The 23577-nt window shown below is 61.3% G+C and overlaps 1 pseudogene; it reads right to left on the bottom strand.

The window, feature by feature from the left end:
- Positions 1-2899: 2899 nt before the first annotated feature.
- The window catches only part of LOC128828462 (syntaxin-binding protein 2-like), a 36830-nt pseudogene continuing 16152 nt past the window's right edge, over positions 2900-23577 (bottom strand).

Raw genomic sequence — 23577 nt, 5'->3', positions numbered from 1 at the left:
CACTGCAGGTCTGGGGCGGAGAGGCGGGGAGGGGTCACAGGCAACCAGAGCCACTCAGTGACTAGAGGGGGAGCAAGGAGCAGGGCCGGCTCCAGGCACCAGCCGAGCAAGCTGGTGCTTGGGGCGGGAGATTGTTCGAGGCGGCCCAATCCTAGGGCGGCACGGCCGTTTTTTTTTTTTTTTTTTTTGGGTGGTGTTCCGCTCCAGCAGCCCTGTAGGGGGCAGCGGCGCGGAGGATGGGAGCGCCCTGCAGGGCAGTCCGCGTCCTTCCCTCCCAGCTGACCGGAGCGGCACAGAGCCTCCCGGCAGGCGGCGCAACAGTCGGGGCCGCGTGGTAGCGCCCCGCTGAAGCCCTGGCTGCCCCCTTCTCTCTCTCTCTCCCCCCTGCTCTTTCCCCCTCGCTAGCCGGGGCACATCTGCAGCACAGGGAGTCCCCCTGCACCCTGGCTCCGGCCGCGCCGCAGGGTTTTTTTTTTTTTTTTTGCTTTGCCGTTCTAGCCGCCCCAGTTTTTTTTTTTTTGCTTGGGGCGGCCAAAAAGCCAGAGCCGGCCCTGGCAAGGAGGCAGGTGTTCTGTCCCAGATCTGAGCGGAAAGCGGGGGCTAGTGGTTAGAGCAGGGGCTGGGACGCAGGGGGCTGGGTTCCAGCACTGATTATGGGAGGGGCAGGGGCTGGGTGGGTATGGCTCCCTGTGGGGGCCAGCCTGGGGGCTGGGCCCCGGTGCTCGCTCAGTGCCTGCCCCAACCCCACACTTGATGGGGACCCTATAGCAGCTTGGGGGGACTCCTGGGGCTCCCTGCTGGTCCCTCTGGCACACGGACCAGAGAGGCAGAACAAGGAAGTCGGGGCAGCAGGACACGGGAACTGTGTAGGTTCTGGGGCACGGCTGGGTGAGCCAGCACTGTACCAGCAGGGGAGCGTCCACAGGCCAGAGCAGAGCTGCCCCCAGGCCTTGGTCCAACAATGAAAGGAGCAGCCAGTTCCCCACCCTGCTCCCGGGTGCGGGGAGGCAGCACTGGCCGGGTGACTCAGAGCCAGGACGCCTGGGACCTGCAGCAGGACCGGAGGGTGAGCTGGGGGGATCCCGCTCCCTGGGCCCTCAGCCACACACCTCGCCCTGTCCCCTCCCTTCCCCCGCCTGTGAACAGCAGCAGAGACCTCGGCCAGCCTTTGGCATCGCACTTCATTGGCCCAGGAACATGCCCGGCAGGGCAGTAGCCGGGGGCAGGGCCAGCAATGACTGTGTGATAATGGGCAGGGGAGGGCCTCAGACCTACAAACACACAAACTCCCCCCTCACCCCCCCCCGGCCGGTCACTCCCCATAAAGGAGGTCACTGCCTTTACCTGGGGTCACTCCGGCCAGCGCTTGTCCCAGCACAGCCCGGCTGGCGGGCAAGAGGGAGGGGACCTCTAGGGCCCGTGGGATGCAGGGGGTGAGGCTTGGCTCAGGGCTTGGTCAGACCCACGGGGGCTGGAGCTGGCTGCCTCAGCTGGAGCTGGGGCTCCAGGTGCCCAGGGGGTGGCTCTGATACCCAGGGAAAGGCACTGGGGAGGTGTCTGCCACTGGGCAGGGGCATTTGATCCAGGCCCATCGGGGCGGCAAACCCGTCCTGCGGGGTCCTAGATGCAGCCTGGCTCCGCCCTGCTGCTGCTGCCCAACCCTGGACACGCCTCCTATGCAGCCCTGACTCCACCCCCACTTACTTGGGCACCTGACTGCAACTCCTCCTAGGACCTCTCCCCCCTTCTGGAGCCGAGGTTCCCACCGCGAGGCCAGGGTGCCAGGCTGTGCTGGGAGGGGTGCAGGGAGCCAGGGCTGGGCCAGCACCCCAAGGCGGTGAAGGGGGATGAGATGGGGGCAGAAGGGGGGTTCTCTTTAACCCTTTGCAGACTGGACAGAAACAGCTTGGAACTCAGTGGCTGGATCTCATCTAGGGTTACCATATCTAATAAATAAAAAAAGAGGACCCTCCACGGGCCCTGGCCCCGCCCATTTCCCCACCCTAGCCCCGCCCAACTCCGCCCCTTCCCCACCCTAACTCCGCCCCCTCCTCCCTCCCACTCCCAGCCACGCGGAAAGGGCTGCCCGAGCGCTACCGGCTTCACGGTTTGTCAGGCAGCCCCCAGACTCTGCGCCCCCGGCCGGCGCTTCCCCAGCGCAGCTGGAGCCCGGGAGGGGAAGCGCCCAGCCGGGGGCGCAGGGTCTGGAGGCTGCCCGGCAAACCGTGAAGCCGGTAGCGCTCGGGCTTTGGGCAGCCCCCATGCCTCTGGACCCTGCGCCCCCGGCCGGGCACTTCCCCTCCCGGGCTCCGGAGGCACGGGGCTGCCCGAAGCCGGTAGCGCTCAGGCAGCCCGGCTCTTAAACAGAGCCAAAGAGTCAGGAGAGGAGGAGAGCCGCCATTTTCCCGGACATGTTCGGCTTTTTGGCAATTCCCCCTGGACGGGGGTTTGACTGCCGAAAAGCCGGACATGTCCGGGAAAAAGAGGACGTATGGTAACCCTAATCACATCCCCCCTAAAGCCAGACGCTGGTCGCAGCCTCTGTGTGCCCCTCATCACTGGCAGAGGGATGACAGGAGAGAGAGGGGGAGGGGCTGTGCTTTGGGTCCCAGGCAGGGGAGGTAGGAATGGCTGAGGCTGGAGATAACGGAGCCTGATTCTCCCCCTACTCCATCGGGGTCAAGGTGGCCACGGGGCACAAAGGGTGACAGCCCTAGAGGCTGTGCCAGAGGGAGGGAGTCTGGCCTGCCCCCTGCCCTAACAGCAAAGCAGCCTGGGGGTCATTGTCCCCCCCCGCCAAGGACCGAGTAGGGGGGAAGGTGCCTTGTTGAGAAGAGCAGGTGGAGCTGGGGGCAGCGAACTGTGGGGGAGCCGAGTCTCTGGGGGGAGGGGGCTGCTTCTAGGCCTCCTTGGGAGCCAGCTGGTCGAGGGTTTGGAGGTCATCCAGGAAGTGCTTGGGGGTCAGCATGTTACTGGAACCTGGGGGGGAGAGAGGTGGTTGGCAGTGGTGGGCACAGTGGGGCGGGCATGAGGCTGGCATCACCATCTCCCCCATCCTTGCAGCTAGACCCTGCTCTAGTGCGGGGGGGGGGGACGACCCCCAGGCTGTTAGGGCGGGGGGGAGGGGCTGTCTTCTGCCCCCTGCGACCTGGTACCGCACCCCTTGTGCCGCTGTACCCTGCATGGCCAGGTAAAAATCCGCGCGCTGACAGCGTTCCTCACCCTTGGGTCTTAGAGGGGTGTGTGCAGGGGGTGAGCCATATCCCTATGGGTGTTACTGGGGGTGTCTGACTGGACCCCCACACATGGTCCCTGGGAAAGGAGAGCCCTGGGGAGCCAGGGGCCAGGAGATCAGGTGGCCAGATACGGGCCATGTGGGGCTGCGGGCAGGTGGGGCAAGCGCATCTGTTCCCAGGCCCCTAGGTGCGGGAGGACAGAGTGTGGCAGGGGCGCCCTGTGGGTGCTGGGCAGGCAGTTCTAGGGTCTCCCCCTCCCAGGGGGTCATGACCTGGGCATTCCAGCCGCCTCTCCCCCCAGGACTCGCCCCACTCACCGATCACCTCCCACTTGCCCTCGGTGGCCCGGATCACTTTGTAGGCGCAGCGCATCTCAGACATGGACACCCCATCCAGCACGTAGATGATGAGGCGCGGGCCCGTCCGGTACTCGGCCGCAGGCTTGTTCTTGTGCCAATGCCCAAGGCGGGCACTGGAGGGAGAGAGGGGCAGTGTGGATACCAGGGGCTCACTGAGGGAATGCCAGGCAGAGGGGTGGGCACTGCCCGAAGTGGGGGCTGGGGGGAGAGAGGGGCAGTGTGGATACCAGGGGCTTGCTGAGGGAATGCCAGGCGGGGGGGAGCACTGCCCGAAGTGGGCACTGGGGGGAGAGGGGCAGTGTGGATACCAGGGGCTCGCTGAGGTAAGGCCAGATGGAAGGGCAGGGCCTGGAGGGGGATGGGGGGCAGGCCCTGCCCAAGGCAGTGGGACAGGAGTCCCAAAGGAGGCAAGAGGGAGTAGGGGAGGGAGGCACCTGCCCTGGGCTGGGAGTGCTGTCTAAAGCTAGGCCAGTCCCTTTCCTCCATCCTGGGCCCTGGGGTGTTGAGGGACTGCTGGGGACGACGACATGGTGAGAGGGGTCCAGGGCTCCAGGCTCTTGGACACCCCCTCCCCCGTAGAGGGCAGGGTCCTGGCCACGCACTCCCAGGCACAGAGGCTCCTACACCCGGGGGGTAGGGAGGGTGTCAGGGCTCTACCCCCCACAGCCCAGCCAGGCTCAGCCTTACCTGACAGCAGCCTGGGAGCTGGTGGTGGGGACCGGATCTGACATGAAGGGGACAGCAGCCTGGGAGCTGGTGGTGGGGACCGGGTCTGATATGAAGGGCTACAGCTTCTTGTCCAGTTTCTTCTCAATGATGTCCTGGACGGGGGAGGGGGGAAGAGGACAGGTCAGCAGGGGCCAAGCAGCAGAAACCTTGGACCTGGTGGCCAAGCCAGGCCCCATTGGTGGGGAGGGGCTGGGATGGCTCCTCACTGAATGATTGACAGTCCCTGGGGGGAGCAGCCAGGGGCCCCCTTTCCAGGGTGGGGCATGGGGAGCCAGCAAAGACCATGCTGACTCCTCCAGTGATGCCCCCCCATCTCCCCACATCCCCCTCAGCCGCTCAGTGCCCTGCTGTGAACTCCCCACCCATTCACCATTATGGGGAGGGCAGAGACCTCCTGCAGCCGGATACAGGGCCCCTCACTTGGGGGGGAGGGGAGGCAGGGGGCTGCCCTCAGTGCCCCTTCCCTGCTGTGGGCAGATCCAGGCCCTGCCTCTTGTCCCATGAGGTGTGTCCCGGACACGCAGGGGGTCCAGGCTATGATACATCCTAATACCACATAATAGAGGCTTTTACATTAATCCGCTGCGTTGACTTGTACAGGGAAGCTTAAGGCCTGCCGAGCTGCAGCTGGCGCAGAGGGGGGGGGTGCCCCTGATTGGATTAGTCACGGGATTGAGGCTACCGCAACTTCCTGCCCCAAAATCCCACCGTAGCAACCATCACAGCGCTGGAGCAGGGGCCTGGGAGCCTCTCTCGGGTGGGGGGGTTAATTCTTTGCCTGGAGGAGCCCCAAGCCAGTGGGCTGAAGGCAACTAAGTGTGCCCCCCACCGCCTTGAGGAGTGCCCCACAGGGCAGGGCAATGAGGGGCTCAGCCCCCAGCAAGCACTGGGGGAAGGAGCGACCATGTCACCTCTCACAAGCTAAGCTGGTTTGGGCCCAGGCAGTGTTTGGATAGGAGACCTCTAAGGAAAAGCCATTAGGTGCTGGGGGGTGCTAGTGAGTCACCAGAGGGTGCTCTATGACCCCAGTGTGGCGCTAGGGGGCGCTGTACTGCAGGGAGCAGGCGGAGGGGCCAGTAGGGGGCTCTCTCCCCTGGCAGTCAGTGCTGGCCCCAGCGCGGTGCTAGGGGGCGCTGTACTGCCAGGAGCGGGCGGAGGGGCCAGTAGGGGGCGCTCTCCCCGGTCACTGTGCTGCACGAGTTCGTCCTTTAGATGAACGTCAAACAGCTGTTCCTCACTGGAGGTTAGGCCAAGGACCCTGCCGGCCATTCAGATTCCAGTGCCAGTCATGACAGTGGGCTGCCTGGATCCCCTGCACTTCCAGCCCCGCACGCTGATCACCTCCTGCCCTAGACTCTCGGGCAGTGCTGCTGTGCGGCTGTTAACAGCTGCCTGCCGCTCCTCAGGAAGAATTCAGCCCCGGTGAGGGACCCCTGTATAAACCACCCGTGCCCCACCCCAGAGGTGGCAGCATCTCAGCACCGGGTAAGACAACTGCCCTGCACTGGTGTCTATGATCTAAGACCCCTAAGGATGGCAGCAGCAGAGGACTTTCTGATGAGCCTCTCACATGGCTAGAGCCCTGCGCAGATACAAAAATGTGGATGTGCATCAGCCTGCGATCCACTAGCCGTCTTCTACCTGTATCTGCATCCTCACTGGTAGCAGCAAGCCCTCACAAGGGCTAGCAAGGGGGGGAAGGGGGCTTGCAGGGAAGAGGCAGCGCGAGGGTGGGGACTGGGAGTAAGGGGCAGCGTGGAGGGGGCGGGGTCTCGAGGAGAGGGGGCAGTGTGGAGGGGTGGGGGCTGAGGGGAAGGGGCAGCGTGGAGGGGGCGGGGTCTCGAGGAGAAGGGATAGCATGGAGGGGATGGGGGCAGCGTGGAGGGGGTGGGGGCTAATCATAGAATCATAGAATATCAGGGTTGGAAGGAACCTCAGGAGGTCATCTAGTCCATCCCCCTGCTCAAAGCAGGACCAATTCCCAACTAAATCATCCCAGCCAGGGCTTTGTCAAGCCGGGCCTTAAAAACCTCCAAGGAAGGAGACTCCACCACCTCCCTAGGTAACGCATTCCAGTGCTTCACCACCCTCCTAGTGAAATAGTGTTTCCTAATATCCAACCTAGACCTCCCCCACTGCAACTTGAGACCATTGCTCCTTGTTCTGTCATCTGCCACCATTGAGAACAGCCGAGCTCCAACTTCTTTGGAACCCCCCTTCAGGTAGTTGAAGGCTGCTATCAAATCCCCCCTCATTCTTCTCTTCTGGAGACTAAACAATCTCAGTTCCCTCAGCCTCTCCTCACAAGTCATGTGCTCCAGACCCCTAATCATTTTTGTTGCCCTCCACTGGACTCTTTCCAATTTTTCCACATCCTTCTTGTAGTGTGGGGCCCAAAACTGGACACAGTATTCTAGATGAGGCCTCACCAATGTCGAATAAAGGGGAACGATCACGTTCTTCGATCTGCTGGCAATGCCCCTACTTATACAGCCCAAAATGCCGTTAGCCTTCTTGGCAACAAGGGCACACTGTTGACTCATATCCAGCTTCTCGTCCACTGTGACCCCTAGGTCCTTTTCTGCAGAACTGCTACCTAGCCATTCGGTCCCTAGTCTGTAGCAGTGCATGGGATTCTTCCATCCTAAGTGCAGGACTCTGCACTTGTCCTTGTTGAACCTCATCAGGTTTTTTTGGCCCAATCCTCTAATTTGTCTAGGTCCCTCTGTATCCGATCCCTACCCTCTAGTGTATCTACCACGCCTCCTAGTTTAGTGTCATCTGCAAACTTGCTGAGAGTGCAGTCCACACCATCCTCCAGATCATTAATAAAGATATTAAACAAAACCGGCCCCAGGACTGACCCTTGGGGCACTCCGCTTGAAACCGGCTGCCAACTAGACATGGAGCCATTGATCACTACCCATTGAGCCCGACGATCCAGCCAGCTTTCTATCCACCTTACAGTCCATTCATCCAGCCCATACTTCTTTAACTTGGCGGCAAGAATACTGTGGGAGACCGTATCAAAAGCTTTGCTAAAGTCAAGGAATAACACATCCACTGCTTTCCACTCATCCACAGAGCCAGTTATCTCATCATAGAAGGCAATTAGGTTAGTCAGGCACGACTTCCCCTTGGTGAATCCATGCTGACTGTTCCTGATCACTTTCCTCTCCTCTAAGTGTTTCATAATTGATTCCTTGAGGACCTACTCCATGATTTTTCCAGGGACTGAGGTGAGGCTGACTGGCCTGTAGTTCCCCGGATCCTCCTTCTTCCCTTTTTTAAAGGGGTGTCTCATCATGTGCTGCTCTTGGGGGGTACATGGCAGCAGCAGAGCACGTTGCATCACTGTGGGGTGGAGGGGTGTGGCGCCAGGGCCCCACCCACTGCAATCCCAAATCCTGCTGTCCAGGAGCTGGTGGGGACGCTGTTGCTGCTCAAGCTGCTGGCCAGGAAGCAGTGTGGCGGGGCGAGTGGGTGCCAGACAGCCCCGACTCCGACCTATCTGCCTCTGACTGTGCCCCCCAGGCTGCCTGAGCCGGATGCAGCGGCACTGCTGGGGAGTAGAGCCCGACCCGGTTGTATCTGCAGCGGATCCACTATCCGCAGAAATGGTGCACGGATATGCAGGGCTCCACACATGGCTGACCCCAAACCAGCCCCTCCCCCTTGGGCCCAGCCTGCCAGGTGTGACCCCCACCCCCAAGGCCAGGAAGCAGACGGCCTGGTACCTCCATGACGTCCTTGAGCCTGGGGGTCCAGCGGGAGAGCAGGTAGGTGGACTCCGGCCGCACCTTCCTCTCGGGTCGCAGCTGCCCCCTCTGGGGGAGGAAGGGAGAGTGGGTGAGAGGCAGCAGGGAGGGGGTGAGGGGTGGGAATGGGGACAGACAGGGAGAGCGCGGCCGGGCTGGCAGGGGAGGGGCAGAGAAAAGAACAGAATGGATCACTGAGCGAGAGAGAGAGAGAGAGAGAGAGGAGGGGAGAGCGACTGATGGGAGAACAGTCGCATGGCCACCCCATGCAGTGGTCACCAGCTCCAGCTCCCAGCGATCTGAGGTCCTGACCCCCAGGGTCCTCTGCAGGGCAGAAAAGGTCACCCCAGATGGGGAGTAACTCGGGGGTCACCCTCATAAGGGGAGGGCGTCACCCCACTGTATGGGGCAGAGGCCACCTCTGTGCTGGGAGTAGGTCACTGCCATGGGGGGCACCCCCAGGTTGGCCTGGGCTCCCCTGCCATGGGTACAGCTGCTGGCCCCTGGCCCCAGTCCCTTACCCCAGGCATGATGGAGATGCCCAGGAAGTCCATGTTGTCGATGATGCCGCTCAGCTGCTGGACGTTGGCACACTGGATCAGCTTGTGGCGGTTCACCATGCTCACACCTGCATGGGGAGAGACAGGTCAGCGCCAGCACCCCTGGGACGCACCCACAGCCTTGGCACATTCAGTACGTGGCCCAGGAGTCCTAGTTCCCTGATCAAACCCTGAGATCCTGCTCTTCCCACCCCTCCCAGAGCTGGGGGTAGAACCCAGGAGTCCTGGCTCCCAGCCCCCCTCTAGCCCACTGGACCCCACGCAGTTAATGGTTGAATTTAGGTTCTTGATGCTCTTCCCTCCCTCCAGAGGTTCTCTTGGGCGCTGGGGGCAGGGGTCTCTCTAGCGCCCCTGGCAGTGCAGAGGGAGTCCCCCTCCCCCGATCTGGGCTCCCCCTCCTGCGGCCAGTCAGGTACAGTGTCAGAGCTGAGGCCTGGCTCTTTAAGGCTGTGAGGCCTTGAGCTGGAGGGAGGGCAACGCACCCCGCCACCCCACCTGGAAACCATTTACTGCTGCTTAGTGCAGAGGGGGAGGCCTGGCAACTCCACAGCGCCCCCTGGCCAGGCAACTGGGCAGCCAGAAGAGCCACATGAGGGCACCCTGGCCTGGGGAATGGGAGCAGGGACAGTGCCTGAGCAGGGTTACAGGAAGGGCCCCGGAGCAGGGCCCTGCCCCACCGAGCCAGCATGGGGCAGGAACCGATGGGGGAAGAGGGACTGTGCCAAGTGTCAGGGTGAGGGAGGTTCCCCAGTCCCTGGTGAGCTGGGGGAAGGGGCTGGATGCAGCAAGAAGCAGGGAGCTAGTACAGGGATGACACAAGGGATGGGCAGGGAACTGGTCGCAGGGGGCTCAGAGACAGAAAATGGTCTCAACCGCCTGCAGGAAGGGAGAGATGTCCCCCCTCCCTGCAGAGAACGGGCCAGGGGGCTGCTCGGGGTGTATGTCTCCATCCCCCCTCCCTGCAGAGAACGGGCCGGGGGCTGCTCAGGGTGTGTGTCTCCATCCCCCCTTCCTGCAGAGAACGGGCCGGGGGGGCCGCTCAGGGTGTGTGTCTCCAACCCCCCTTCCTGCAGAGAACAGGCCGTGGGGCCGCTCCAGGTGTGCGTTTCCATTCCTCCTTCCTGCAGAGAACGGGCTGGGGGGCGGGGGCCACTCCGCGTGTGTGTCTCCATTTCCCCTCCCTGCAGAGAACGAGCTGGGGGGAGCGTGGAGGGCGGACACTGCTCAGAAGGCAGCAGCGAGGAGCAAAGGCCGCCAGGTCCGACCTCAGGGGGCAGTGCAGAGCCTGGGCGGACTCGCTGTGGGAAGCGCACGGAGGGGCATATGCTGAATGCTCCCAGGAGAGACCCAGGAGGTGAAGCCGTGTGAGCTTCTTGCCCTGAAGACAGTCTGCTCCAAGGGAGGGGAGGCTCCCCAAAGTCCTGACTGGCTTTGTGGGGATCAGTTCCAGAGCATCGCCCGGGGACTCCGTGACAACTGGTGGCAGTGGTGGGATGTACGGCACCCTGGGAGTGGCGCTTCTTGCAGTAAGTGACTGGGGAGCAGTAAAACAGAGGGGGGACAGTTTCAGGGGGCAATTAACCCCTAGGAGTGTGTGACCAGCGAGAAGGACTGTTGGAGTAACGGGGTTTCCCTGAGGACTGCAGCGAGCAGTCTCAGGGGCGGAGGAGCTTGCCGCTTGACCCTGGGAGAGAGGACTTTTGCAGTAACAGGGTTCCCCTGGGGATTGCAGCGAGCGGTCCCAGGGCCGGAGGAGTCTGAAGCTCGACCCTGGCAAAGAGGCGGTGACCACGAGAAGGGCTGGCACACTAGGGGTTCATCCTGGAAACCATGGAGGAGCTGAGAGCACACGGGCCTCTGAGTCCAAAGCAACTTGGGAACAGCGGAGTGATGGCCTATCACCATCTCCTTAAGAAGGACATTGTAATCCTGTGCAAAAAGAGAGGGTTACGCATTGGGAAATTCACCAAGGCCCAGTTCATCCTGCAGCTGGAGGACGAGGACCGCTCTAAGGAGCAGATTCCTGACCCAGATGGGGCTCCAAGAGGATCTGGAAGCAGCAGGAGCAGTAGCCAGGCATCCCCCAGACTTGGGTCTTCACAATCGGGTTCCCCATCGGGGGGTTGGAGACGGATGGGACTGGAGCTGAGTCCAAGAGAGCGAGAGGACCGTGAGAGACAGCAAGAGCCCGAGGAAAAGCTGCAGGAGAAGCAGCAGCAGCGTGGACTGGCGATGGTGGAGCGGAGAGGCATAGGGGGCTTCCCAGGGGTGAGTGGGGATAGACCCCGGGCTGCCTGTTCCGCAGGGAGCCTCGACACTAAATTGCTGCCCCTGGTTAAGGAAGTGGGGGATGTGGATGCCCACCACACGGCCTTTGAGCAGGCTGGTGATTTGAACCAGGGGGACCCTGCGGAAAAGCCCCGGTATCTAGCTCCCTTGCTGGGTTCCCAGGGCCAGCTTTAAGCCGATTCAGCCGATTCGGCTGAATTGGGCCCCGCGCCAAAAGGCCCCGCGCCGCAGCTCTCCACCCCGCCCCCAGCTCACTTCCCCCTCCCTTGAATGCTCCGCCCCCTGCTGCTCCCCCGCCCCTGCTTCCCGCGAATCAGAGGTTCGCGGGAAGTCTGAAAAGAAGCAGGGGCGGGCAGGCAGCACCAGGTAAGCTGGGGTGGTGGTGGGTGTGAGAAGGGCTCCGGGGAGGCGCGGCGAGGCCCAGTCCAGCCCCGGCCGAGCACCTCCAGCCCCAGCAGCTCCGGCCCCGGGGCGCCGGTCCGGCCTGCTCGTCTCGGCTCCAGCCCAGGCCCCGCAGCCCAGTTCGGGCCCGGCCCGTGTCCGGCCCCCCAGCTCGGCTCCGTCCCGGCCCCCGCGGCTCGGCTCGGCTCCGGCCCGGCCCCCTGGCTCAACTCCAGCCCGGCCCTGGCTGAGCGGCTCGGGCCCGGCCCCCGCGGCTCGGCTCCGGGTCCGGCCCCGGCTGAGCGGCTCCGGGTCCGGTCCCCGTGGCTCGGCTCCGGCTCCGGCTCGGCTCCCCGGCTCAGCTCCAGCCCGGCCCTGGCTGAGCGGCTCCGGGCCAGACCCAAGCCCCACGACCCCGGCTGGAGCTCCGGCAAGCCACACCCCCAGGAATCAGGCCCCGCTCTTGCTAAAGCCGGCCCTGTGGGTCCCAAGGCCATAGACGCTGTCAGCCAGATGGGTGGGGTGGTGGTCAGGCTCCCACTCCTGGCCCCGGCCTATATGTCGGCGTGGAGTCTCCTGGGCTCAGGCCCCTCGGACCCCCAGTGGGAGCGGAAGGTGGTGGTCAATGGGGAGAAGTTCCTGGGGTGGCGAGACCCTGGGACAGAGAGAACTGTTGTCGGGCCCCAGGTGGTGCAGCCGCAGATGCTGAGGGGCTGTGTGACCTGGGTGAAGGTCCCCGGGACGAAGCCCCTCGTCCTGCCTATGGCCCGGATCCCTGTGCAGACCCAGGAGGGGTCGGGCTGGCTGGTAGTTGGGGTTCTCCAGGATATTGGCTGTGAGGTCCTGTTGAGGGGTGACTGTGTCTCTTTGGGACAGGGTCCAGGCCCTGCTCCTGTAATGGTTGAGGGTTTGAATTTGAATCCAGGGAACCAATTGGCTAAGATGCAAATGGTCAGTGAAAATGCAAATGACCTGTCTGGCAGGAGGGAGGGGCTGCTGGGCTCAGGATACCTGCCTACTTGTAACCAGACCCCTGGGGCGGAGTGTGTGGGAGAAATGTTCCCTGTCTCACCGGAGAGGGGGCTCACGCTGGCTCTAATGCTGTAAGGAGAGCAGAAAGCCCGGGCAGCGCTGAGCATGGTTGGGAGCTGAAACCCCAGCTGAGTGGGGGGACGCCCAGGCAGAGCAGGTCGGCTGCCAACTAGGTTTGCCTGGTCCAGACATGCTGCTGGGAAGTGATTACACAGCAGGGAGGAAGCTACCAGGGACAGGGCTCAGGGGGGCTGTGACCCCAGGCCCAACCAGCGAGAGGGAGCAGGTCCCACTCCCTTCCCCAGCAGCTGAATTCCAGACCGAGCTGCGGAAGGATTCCTCCTTGGAGAAGCTGAGGGAACTTGCTGGTCACAGCACTGCAAACCCCCTTGGGGAAGGCTGCAGGGACAGAGTCCTGTGGGAGAAGGGATTCCTATACCAGGAATGGGCTCCCCAAGGGGAAGTAGAACTGGGGGAAATCGGGAGGCAGCTGGTGGTGCCCCAGGAATCCACAGGGTTCTTCCCTTTCGAGCTGCTGTATGAGAGGAAAGTGAGGGGACCCCTGGACCTGAAAAGGGAGGATTGGGAGAAGTGGGAAGACCCCCCTGGTGGATCTTTTCCTTGAGGTGGGAGCCAATCTCCCCATCAGGTGTTCCCTGTTCAGAGTCACTGGGAAAGCAGCCCAAAACCTGGAGAGAGAGGTCAAGGACATGCTGGCTTTAGATGTGATCGAGCTGCTGTCCACGGGCCTCACCTGTGGGGCTAGTCCCCAAGGAAGACAGGATGATTGGGTTTTGTGGGGACTATCGGAAGCTTAAAGCCATCACGGTATCCGATGCCTACCCCATGCCTAGGCCTGGGGAGATTCTAGGCAAGCTGAGGGGGATGGAGAACTTGGCCCTGACGTATGTTGATGACATGTGTGTCTTTAGCCAGACTTGGGAGGAACGTGTGTCCCAGGTGAAGAGGGTGCTGGGCTGCCTCAAGGAGGCAGGACTGACGGTAAAAGCCGAACAGTGCAAGGTGGTCTGGACTGAGCAGTGCCAAAGAGTTCTCTGTATACTGAAGGAGGCTCTACTCCAGGGCCCGGTAAATCTGGTAAACCCAGACTTTGCCAAGCTGCTAGGGACAGAGACACCTGTTTAGAAGGTGGCCAAGGTCAAGATGGGGGTTCTTAACCAAGAGAGCCCGAATTGCAGCCCTCCAAACTGGAGCACTGGGAAAAGACCCAATCTCAGTTTAAACCCCAGAGGTATTGGGGTGGCAAAAGGATACGGGCCGCATAAACCTTCCCACCCACATGCAGCCTGCAAGCGCCATCAAGCACAATAGAGCCACGGGAGGGTGTGAAGCGGGAAGGGCCTGGTGTAACTCCCACCAAGGAATGGGAGAGATGATGGGGCATCCATGGGAACGTTGGTGGGTTCGAACTTCCCCAGGTCACTGGCTAAAGTGACCTCGCTCAGTTCAGTCTTGAAGGGGGGAGAGATGTGACGAAGTGGGACTGTTCTTAATGTTTCCTCTGAATACTGTGTGAGTGCCTCAGTTTCCCCTATGCATTTCTTAAGTCTCTAGGTGGTGGGGAAAGGCCAGTGCGCATAAATCACTGACACTCTGTCTCCCTGGCAACAAATGGCCAGGGCCCCTTCCCCCCCCTGCAAGGAAATAGCTAAAGGTGAACAAAGAGATCAGATGACCTCCTGGCCTGGGAAAGAGACAAAGCCCAGAGAAGGAGGGGCTGGAGGGGGTTCAGAGTTGGAGCTACCTGGGGAGTAGGAGTGAGGGCAGATGTGGGTGTCTGGCTCTCTGAACCCCAGAATGGACCCGGCCGAGGGGTCTCGTTCGCCGCTGTACCTACAAGCTCTGTTTTAGACCGTGTTCCTGTCATCTAATAAACCTCTGTTTTACTGGTTGGCTGAGAGTCACGTCTGACTGCAAAGTGAGGGGTGCGTGCAGGACCTCTGGCTTCCCCAGGACCCCGCCTGGGCGGACTCGCTGTGGGAAGTGCACGGAGAGGCATATGCTGAATGCTCCCAGGAGAGACCCAAGAGGTGAAGCCATGTGAGCTTCTTGCCTTGAAGACAGTCTGCTCCAAGGGAGAGGAGGCTCCCCAAAGTCCTGACTGGCTTTGTAGGGAGCAGTTCCAGAGCATCACCCGGGGACTCCGTGACATGACAGCCCCACAACCCACAGGTCGCCTACCCCCTGTGCCAGGGCCCCCTCCTCCCTGGGGTCAGCTCCCCCTGGGGTGAGCAATGGGCCCACAGGGAGTAACCCAAGCCCCATGTCTCCCTTCTGCACCCCCAGTGCTGCATGGGGGGGGGGGGGGGGCGCTGGCCCTGGCTCCAGCAAGCCTGTGGGTCTGAGACCCCTTTCTCCGGGCTGAGTCCATGAGCCAGACTCTGGCCCTCAGTCAGGCTCTGCCCACAGACCCACCTGCTCCACGCTGCACAGCTTCTCCACCGTCCCTTTGAAGTGCCGCATGCAGTGCTCGGCCAGGTTCAGGTGCGTGGAGTACTGCGGGAAGAGACCGGGGCACGGGGGAAGTTTACCGCATCACTGGCTGGTCCAGAGCACCTGCACCCCCCAATCCCCAAGGAGGGCCCCTTGTCCAGAGGAGCAGCCCCAATCACTGTATAAGCCGAGTATATAGGGATTGTTTTGCCCAGCACTGAAGTGCAGCCACCTCTGGGATGGAGTGGGGCAGCTGGAGGAGGAGGAGGGATCAGGAGGAGGGAGCAGCTTCCAAATCAGCCCACGGCTTCTCTGTTAGTCAGCATGAGGTTGGGGGCTTGGAGACCAGCAGGTGTCGGGGTACCTGTGCCAGAGGCCAGGAGCTTTCTGTTGGCACGTGGCCCAGTGGCACCAGGAGTGGCTCCAACGGGCTGGTTTGGAAGCCAACCAAGGCCCTCTCCTGAGAGCTGCAGCAGCAAGGCGTGGGCGTTACCCAAGGGCTGCCATTGCTGCGGCTAACATGGCAGCTCTGGGCACTGACGGGCAGGCTGCTGCCCATGGTGCCACACAGCACCTGGGTGGGGAAATGGCTCTGCCCGACGGGACAGGTCAGCAGCTCTCATCAGGCAGTAAAGCGGAGAGCCCCAGAGTGCCCTGCCCCCCAGAGAGTCCCTACTGTCCCTCACCAGCCCCACAGAGCACCCTGCCCCCCCATCAGCCCCACTGAATGCCCTGCCCCCTGCCCACTAACAGCCCCAGCCCCGTTACCTTGTTCAGCTCTCTCTGGTACTCGGGCAGCTTCTTCAGGATCTGGGACAGGTCCTCGATGTTGGCCTGGAGGGAGGCGGTGGTGAGATCCCGGCCCCTCCCAGCACACAGAGCCCCCTGCAAGGCAGAGGCCTCGCCTGCGGACAGCCGCAGCAGCCCAACCACGCGTGCCAGGGCCAGGGTGGGTCACTCAGACCACATGTGGCTGCGGCTTGGGTTAGACCTGCTCTTCCCAGGCCAGCTGGAATGAGACGGGAGCCCCGCAACCCGAGTGCCCCTTGAGGTGTAAAGCGGGAGCGGGCCAGGGAGATGCAGCGTTGGCTCCCTGCAGCTCTCCCTGCGCGGCCCTGACCCTGCTTTCTAACCCTGCCCCATGGGCCTCTGCCCTCCCCCACCGTGGGGAGCTCCAGAGCTCTGGTTGGGGGGCAGGGGGCTCCACATACACCTCTTAGCCCTTTAGAGGCAAACCCTGGGAGCAATGGGACAGCCTCCCCCCGCCCCCGCCAACCCCTCCTAGGGCAGCAGGGCAGTCTCCCCTCCCCATCAGTGGCAGTGGGATGGGTCCCCCAGTCTCTCTGGTCTGGAATCCCCAATCGCTCCCCCACAACCCCCACCGCACCTTGTCTGTGGTCAGCCTCTGACTCTCACAGAAGGTGCGCAGCAGCTCCATCACCTTCCTGCAGCAGGAAGAGGGGTCAGGCATTGCCTTGGAGGTAGAGGGTGCCCTGTCCTATGCTACAGGGGATGGAGCCCCTGCTCCACGGGTACCAGGGTTCTCTGCCTCGAGATTCTCAGACAGGGCGGGGAGGGGCGGGGGGGCTCTTCCCAAGTTACCGCAAGGCAGAGAGTTCAGTGCACCTCTGGGGGCTCCTGGTACCCTGCTGGGGGGGTCTGGGGGCAGCGGCAGGCCCAGCAGGAGGTCGGTGAGGGACTCACTCAAGGGGCTGTGAGGTGCATGGGGAGATCCTGGGATTAGGGGAAAACAGTGTACAGGGGGATCCCCGAGAGGAGATGCAGACAGTTGCTCTGGAAGGGAGCGCTCAGGGGTCCTTTAGGGAGAGGGGCAGGGTCCAGGGCATCTCAGCACTCAGAGAGGAGCATGTCTGAGGGACAGGCCCCAGCACTGGGTGGGAGTGGGAGGGGGAGTCCTGGCACTGAGCAGGATAGGGGTGTGTTGCGGGGGGGTGTCCCTGCACTGGGTCGGAGAGGAGTGTATCCAAGGGGGAGTGGGGTTCCAGCACTGGGTGGGAAGGGAAGGGGAGGGGTGTGTCCAAGGGGGCCCCAGGGTGGGGAGGACTGTGTCCGAAGGGGAGGATGGGGGAAGTCCCGGCACTGGAAAAGAGGGGGTGTGTCAACGGGGTGGGCTGTCCTGGCACTGGGTGGGAGAGGTGTGTCTGAGGGGGAGGTCCTGGCACTGGGCGGGGAGGGGAGAGCTGTGCCGAAGGGGGAGTGTAGTGGGTCCCGGCACTAGGCATTGTGTGGGGCACGGAGTGGTGTGTCTGGGGGGGGATGGGTCCCGGCCCTGGGTGGGGCACGGAGAGGCATATCCGGGGGACGGACGGGGCACTGAGGGGGCGTGTCAGGGGCAGGGCTGAGCGCGCTCACTTGGAGACGTCAGCAATGTGCAGGTGGCGTAGCTGAACCCAGAGTTTGTCATCATCATCCAGCAGCGCCTCTTTCTCCCGCGAGTCGCTGGCGCCCGTTGTCTCGTACCTGCGGAGGGGGGATGGGGTCAGGCTGTGACACCCCTCCTCCGAGCGTGGGAGCTACAGAGCACTGCAGGTGCCTGGGTCCCACCCCCCCAGCCCGCCTGAGGAGTGCGGGGCGCCCCCTGCTGGCAGCCAGGCCCTACCTGTAGGTGTTGTTTTCGATGCTGAGCAGGTCGTAGGCCATGGCCTGGAAGGTGAGCTCATGCAGCAGTGGGGACACCAGGTCGAAGTTCCGGTCCACTATCAACAGCTGAGAGCGGGCTTTGTCAGGGCCCTGGGGCAAAGGAGAGAGAGACCCGTCACCCCCTGCTCTGGCGGATGGTTCCTGGCCTGGCTTACACGGCACAATCCAATGGGCCCTGGTGGGCCTGAAACTTCACCACCCGCCCTCTCTGCGGCCCAGCCCCCAACCCCAGGGGAAGCCAGGAGACACCCCCCAAGCTAGCTGAGACGTGCCCTGGGGTCCCGCCCTGACCGGCAGGGAGAGCTCCCCAGCCAGCTGCGCTGCAACGCCCCCTGCAGGGACGGGCCACCTGCCCCTCGTGCAAATAGCAATGGCCACTCCCCCAAGCACGCTCTCTGCTCGTGCCTCTCCACCAACGGGAGCGTGCCCCTTACATGGCAGCCCCCCGACTGCCCCCTGCCCCATATGCTGCGTGGGGAGGGGGGGGGAACTACACCAGAAGGCCCTGGCTAGTCTATCAGTAACCAACACCAGGCCCAGAGACTCTTTGATACAAGATCCCAGAGGGGGACAATGGGACGTTATCCCTATGCCTCACTTTGCATCTGAGCTGGGACCCCATATATGGCTCTAGCTCCCCACTCCCAGCCTGGGTGGCCCCCCCACTCACATGGTCAGCATCTCAGACCCACATCATGGGGGGGGGGGGGGGGGGGGCTGGCCCAGCCCCCGCTCCCTGCCTGTTCAGCATGCACTGCCCTCTTAGCACAGCAGGTGGCGATAGGAGACCAGCCCTGCGCTCCCATGGCAGACGGCTCTGAAACCGGCTCCAGCAGCTCCAGTGGAACTCAGGCCCACCCAGGAGCACCTCGGCAAGGGGCTGCGTCTGCTCTTCGCTGGGTAGCACAGACAGTCAGGGGGGCCGGGGACGTACAGCCCCTGACGCTTCCCCAACTGTCCCACCTCAGTACGTAGCCCGATTTTCAGCCACACTTGGTCTCCACAGCCTCTGGGTAAATAGGTTGAGGCTGACGGGGGAGCGCCTCTCTTGGAGGAGTATCTGGACCCCACCACTGTAGCACTATCATTGCTGCATCCTGCCCCCCTATGCACGTGGGGCTGGGCAGGGCTGTCACCCCATTGCAGAGGGGGATGGAGGCCAGAAGGGCTGGGTGACTCACCCAAGGTTACACAGGAAGTCTGTGGCAGAGCAGGGACATGAACCCAGAGCTGGCGCCATCATTCCTCTCCAGCCCTACCCAGCCTGGGTGGGTTGCTATGCTCAGCGCCCTCCCCCACCCCGGACTTGCTCACACCTTTGCCAGTTCACCCCGAGTGCAGATGGGGGCTGGCATAACCACCGGGTCACCCCACCCTGCTCAGAGCAGAGGGGTGGTTAGTGCACTGGTGGGTGCCACAGCACTGCCTGTGCCAGCTACCCCTCAGGGCTGGCAACAGGGTGTGCACGGAGCAGGACTTTGCCCTCCCCAGCGCCGCTCTCAGCTCCTGAGAATAGCACAGATCAGATGGGGGCTGCAGGCTGGAGCCAGCTCTGCTGCAGCAAGTAGGTCCAGTGGTTAACAAGCATACTGTCAATCCCTTCCCTGTGTAGATGGTTTGGGCAGCTAGGTGTGTGCCAGGCTCCCTTCTGGAGGCCGGCCTGTGCTGCCAGCTGTGAGTATCCCAGAGGGGGCCCCCCTGCCCGAGTCTGGTATCATTATCCCCATTTTACAGATGGGGAAACTGAGGCACAAATAGGGGAGGTGACTTGCCCAAGGTCACCCAGCTGGGAATAGAACCTGGGTCTCCCATCCTGGTCCAGGGCTTTATCCACTAGGCAACACTGCCTTGGTGGATGGGAAAGTAGAGAGGAGAGGTGCGCTCATGGATCCACAGGGTTGGTGCCAGGGCCCCAGCTGGGGAAGTCTCTGGGAGGAAGCCCTTTGCTGTGCCAGACCCCAACAGGTCTCTCTCTTCCTCCAGGACAAGCCGTTCGGCCTCCCACCTCCTGAGACCGAACCGCTGGGCTTCACCCCGTGAGCCCTGCCCAGCGAGTCCAGCTGAGACAGACCCTGGGACAGACCCGTCCACTGCGCAGGGCCCGACGCCCCTCAGCCCGGGTGACAGGGCCACTCCCCCAGCGTTGTCAGAACAGTCGGGTTTCTTAGGCACCTGGACCCCAGCCCGGGCAGCCCAGCCCACTGAAGGTTAAAGCAAGAGGCCGTTCTGGTCAGCCCAGAGCCTGGCCGAGCTGCAGCGAGACCTGTTTTCAGGCTCCTGGTCTCTCGCTCAGGGCCTGTCTACACGTAAACCACTGCAGCTGTGCAGCTTCAGTGACGCTGCCTTTCTCATACCCCCGAGAAGATGGTTACTCACTTTTGTAACTGTTGTTCTTCGAGATGTGTTGCTCATTTTCATTCCAATTAGGTGTACACGCGCTGCGTGCACGATCGTCGGAGAATTTTTACCCTAGCAAGAACTGGTGGGTCAGCTCTGGAGCCCCCTGGAGTGGCGCCTTTATGGTGCTGGATACATACCCCGTCCAACCCAGCACCCCCTCAGTTCCTTCTTGCCAGCTACTCCAACAGAGGGGAAGGAGGGCGGGTTTGGAATGGATATGAGCAACACATCTCGAAGAACAACAGTTACAAAGGGGAGTAACCGTCTTCTTCTTCGAGCGCATGCTCATATCGATTCCAATTAGGTGACTCCCAAGCCTTACCTAGGCAGTGGGGTCGGAGTGAGATATTGCTGAGTGCAGCACCGCTGAACCAAATGCAGCATCGTCTCTGGACTGCTGGACTATTGCATAGTGGGAGGCAAAGGTATGAACTGATGACCAGGTGGCAGCTCTACAAATTTCCTGAATTGGGACCTGTGCCAGGAAAGCAGCTGAAGAAGCTTGGGCCCTTGTGGAATGAGCGGCCAGGTGCGTGGTTGGGACACCAGCCAGGTCGTAACAAGCATGGATGCAGGAGGTGATCCAAGAGGAGATATGTCTCGAGGAGACTGGGAGGCCTTTCATCCAGTCAGCCACGGCGACGAACAGGTGAGTTGTCCTCCTGAACGGTTTCATACACTCAATATAGAATGCTAGAACCCTACGAACGTCGAGGGAGTGCACCTGTTGCTCCCGTCGTGAAGCGTGCGGCTTCGGAAAGAAGACCGGGAGGAAAATGTCTTGATTGACATGAAAGGATGATACTATCTTGGGGAGAAAGGTAGGGTGAGGGCGAAGCTACACCTTGTCCTTTTGGAAGACTGTGTATGGCGGTTCCGATGTAAGGGCTCTGATCTCGGATACGCATCTCGCTGAAGTAATGCTTATGAGAAAGGCCGTCTTCCAAGAGAGATAGAGAAGTGAGCAGGTGGCCATCGGCTCGAACGGGAGCCCCGTGAGTCTGGAGAGGACCAGGTTAAGGTCCCATGCCAGGACTGGTTGTTGCATCTGCGGGTAGAGACGGTCCAGTCTTTTAAGAAACCTACCGACCGTTGTGTTGGAGAAGATAGAACGACCACGGTCTCCTGGGTGGAAAGCCGAAATGGCTGCCAGGTGCACCCTAACTGATGATATCGCCAGGCCCTGCTGTTTTAGGGAGAGAAGATATTCCAGGATGAGAGGCACCGGCGCTTGCAAAGGTGGCGTGTTGCGTTGAGCGCACCAGCAGGAAAAACGCTTCCATTTGGCGAGATACATGGCTCGAGTGGAGGGTTTCCTGCTACCTAGCAGAACTTGCTGTACCGTGTGTGAGTAGAGTAGCTCCGACTGTGTTAGCCATGCAGCATCCACCCTGTGAGATGGAGGGATGGCATGTCAGGGTGACAAAGGCGACCGTGGTCTTGCAAGAACAGGTCCAGCCAGAGCGAGTAGTGGAATCGGAGTGTCTACCAATAGTTCCAGCAGCGTGGTGTACCAGTGTTGTCTGGGCCACGCTGGGGTGACCAGAATCAGAACCTTGTGGACTAACGGGAACGGAGGAAAGATGTAGAAGAGCTGGTCCTTCCACGGAATCAGGAAAGTGTCTGACTGTGACCCCGGGGACCTCCCTTGGAGAGAGCAAAACGTCTGGCACTTCCGATTGGCGCGTGAGGCGAACAGGTCGACTTGGGGAAACCCCCACCTCAGGAAGATGGAGTGGATGACATCTTGACAAACTGACCACTCGTGAGACTGGAAGGACCTGCTGAGGCAGTCCACCAGTGTGTTCTGGACCCCCGGCAGAAAGGACGCTACCAGATGGATAGAGTGGGCTATACAGAACTCCCACAGGCGAATGGCCTCCCGACAAACGAGGGACAATCGGGCTCCCCCTTGCTTGTTGACGTAAAACATGGCCGTGGTGTTGTCTGTGAGGACTGCCACACAACGACCGTGTAGTTGCTCCCAGAATGCCTGACATGCCAGGCGCACTGCCATCAGCTCTCATACATTGATGTGAAGGGATAACTCGGCTGCAGTCCATAGACCCTGTGTTCAGAGGTCCCCCAGGTGGGTGCTCCATCTTAGGGATGAAGCGTCTCTGACTAGGGACAAGGATGGCTGAGGGGCGTGAAATGGGACCCATTCGCATACTGTCCCTGGGACCAACCACCAGCGGAGAGAGGTTAGGACCCTTTCTGGAGTGGTGGCCACTATATTCAAGCTGTCCCGACCTGGACGATATACTGAGGATAGCCAGGCCTGGAATGGCTCAGATACGTTTTTACCGTTGAGGCTGGGAAACTTTGAAGGCTGCGAATGATGTTCGCCAGCGACTGGAAGCGGGGCTCCGGAAGGAGGGCTCTGGCCAGTCTGGAGTCTAGGACTGCCCCAATAATCTCTATTCTCTGGGTTGGCTCCAGAGTCGACTTTTCGACGTTGAGCAGAAGGCCCAGCTGATGAAACATGGCTATGGTAACTTGAACGTGGGACTGCACTTGTTCCCTGGTGCGGCCCCTGATAAGCCAATCGTCAAGATACGGAAATACTTGGATCTGCTGCCAACAAAGGGAGGCTGCCACGACCGCCATACATTTGGTGAATACTCTGGGGGTCGTGGAAAGGCCGAAAGGGAGGACTGTGAACTGATAGTGTTCGCAGTTGACCACAAAGTGAAGGAAACTTCTGTGTGCCAGATGAATCACTATGTGGAAGTACATGTCCTTCATGTCGAGGGACCAGTCTCCAGGATCCAGGGAAGGAATAATGGTCCCCAGTGATACCATACGGAACTTCAATTTTACCATGAATTTGTTGAGTCCGTGCAGGTCCAGGATAGGGCGGAGCCCACCCTTAGCCTTGGGGATTAAGAAGTAACGGGAGTAAAACCCCTGCCCTTTAGCTCTCTTGGAACCTACTCGATCACTCTCATGGCGAGAAGCATCTGCACCTCCTGGATGAGGAGCTGCTCTTGAGAGTGGTCCCTGAAGAGGGATGGGGATGAAGGGGAGAAAGAAAATTGGAGAGAATATTCCTTTTCCACTGTGCGAAGAACCCAACGGTCTGTGGTTATAAGGGACCACGCATGGTGGAAGCGGGAGAGACGATTCCGGAACGGAGGGGAAGAATCCTGGATAGTAACTGGTATGCTGTCCTCGGGCGCACCTTCAAAAGTTCTGTTCAGGTCCCGCCGGTGGTTTGGGCGGGCCTTGGTTCTGACCGGGCTGGTGGCCGGTGGATTTTTTCCTGCCACCTCTTCCATGCCTCCTATAAAAGTCCTGCCTCGGCCAAGGAGGTGGGTAGGACCGCTGAGGCTGCGGTTTAAAGGGTCTGCGTTAGGTGACCGATGTATGCATTCCCAGGGAGCACATTATAGTCCTGGAATCCTTGAGGCTCTGTAATCAAGAGTCCGTCTTTTCGGAAAACGGGCCTTGTCCTTCAATTAGAAGGTCCTGTAGGGTTTGCTGTAGTTCTGGAGGCAAACCCGACACCTGAAGCCACGATATGCGGCGCGGGCACATGGCTATGCCCGATGCAAGGGGCCTGGCAGCCGAGTCCGACGCATCTAAGGAGGCCTGTAAGGCGGTCCTGGCCACCTTTTTACCCTCCTCCACTAGAGCCCCAAACTCGTCCCTGGACTCTGGGGCCACTAGTTCTTTTAATTTTAACATAGAGTTCCATGAATTATAGTCATAGCAA

The sequence above is a fragment of the Malaclemys terrapin genome, chromosome 23 (assembly GCF_027887155.1).
Source record: "Malaclemys terrapin pileata isolate rMalTer1 chromosome 23, rMalTer1.hap1, whole genome shotgun sequence".
In the NCBI taxonomy this organism is placed as follows: Eukaryota; Metazoa; Chordata; order Testudines; family Emydidae; genus Malaclemys; species Malaclemys terrapin.
The sequence above is the reverse complement of the archived record's forward strand: the minus strand, read 5'-3'. Positions and strand labels throughout refer to the sequence as shown.